This window comes from Cannabis sativa, chromosome 5 (assembly GCF_029168945.1).
Source record: "Cannabis sativa cultivar Pink pepper isolate KNU-18-1 chromosome 5, ASM2916894v1, whole genome shotgun sequence".
Lineage (NCBI taxonomy): Eukaryota > Viridiplantae > Streptophyta > Magnoliopsida > Rosales > Cannabaceae > Cannabis > Cannabis sativa.
In genome coordinates this window covers 67,005,823-67,007,055 of record NC_083605.1, presented here as the reverse complement: position 1 = coordinate 67,007,055, position 1,233 = coordinate 67,005,823, and the positions used below count along the sequence as shown (strand labels likewise).

The 1,233-nt window shown below is 43.7% G+C and overlaps 1 non-coding gene across 1 annotated transcript; it reads left to right on the top strand.

Annotated features, from left to right (window-relative positions):
* Positions 1-714: 714 nt before the first annotated feature.
* Positions 715-821, top strand: LOC133038608 (small nucleolar RNA R71). The gene has a single exon (XR_009688107.1). It is a non-coding gene; the product is annotated as a small nucleolar RNA R71 (small nucleolar RNA).
* Positions 822-1,233: the final 412 nt, after the last annotated feature.

Below are 1,233 nucleotides of genomic sequence, written 5' to 3'. Positions count from 1 at the left end.
GGTTGTGGTAACTCAGGCCCATCATACTTCTTACCGCTCCTCAGGGTAATTGCTTTGCAGTTTTCTTTGGGATTGACTTCAGTTGTGCTAGGCAAATTTCCTTGAGGGCGGGTTGCTACCTGAGTTGCTAGCTGGCCCATCTGAGTCTGCAGGTCTTTAATTGAAGATCTAGTTTCAGTCATAAATTGAAGCAGTAAATCTGTTTGCAAACTAGAATTTCCACTAGAGGCTTGTTGCTGATTAAACTGTTGGTTCTGATTTCGTTGCTGATAGAACCCACTGTTTCTTCGGTTGTTACCCTGGTTGAACCCATAATTGTTGTTGTTGTTGTTCTGTGAAAAATTCCCAATGGCCTTAGCTTCATCCATTGGCAAATCATCCACATCTGCTTGACACTCCGAAAAGTGATGACTTCCTCCACATAACTCACAAACAATTTGGGCTTGTTTAGCTTGCCCTGCAATTATTTTTGTCAATGCCTCAACCTGAGCTGTTAACTTTGTGATGGCATCAACTTCTAACACACCAGCTACCTTCTTAGATTGACTCCTTTCAGTTGGCCACTGCTGATTGTTTAGAGCCATCTCCTCCAATAGATCATACGCCTCATTAGCACTCTTTCTCATAAAAGCTCCGCCTGCTGCTGCATCTATTAGAGTTCTAGTATTACCAACCAACCCGTTGTAGAAGTTGTGAACCAGCATCCACTTCTCTATACCGTGATGAGGACACCTCCTAATCAGATCTTTAAACCTCTCCCAAGCCTCATGGAGAGATTCATTATCTTGTTGGCAGAAATTATTGATTTCTCCTCTCAGCTTTGCAGACTTGGCTGGAGGAAAGAACTTTGACAAGAATTTTGTTGCCAGATCATTCCAGGTGGCAAGGAGTTCAACCAAGTCTTGGCTCGTTCTCTGAGCGAGAATGGAAACAATCTCAGTCGAATGGCATCATCGGTAACTCCATTAACTTTAAAAGTTTCACAAAGTTCCATGAAGTTAGAGAGATGCAGATTAGGATCTTCAGAAGGGAGGCCACCAAACTGAACTGAAGACTGCACCATTTGAAGGATGGCAGGTTTAATCTCAAAGTTGTTTGCATCCACTGCCGGTGGCCTGATACATGACTGCACTCCCGTCAGAGTAGGGAGAATGTAATCTCTCAAGCTACGGCCATTAGCTTGATCTTCCACGGCGCCTCCATTATTACCGTTATTACCCCCATTGTTTCCAG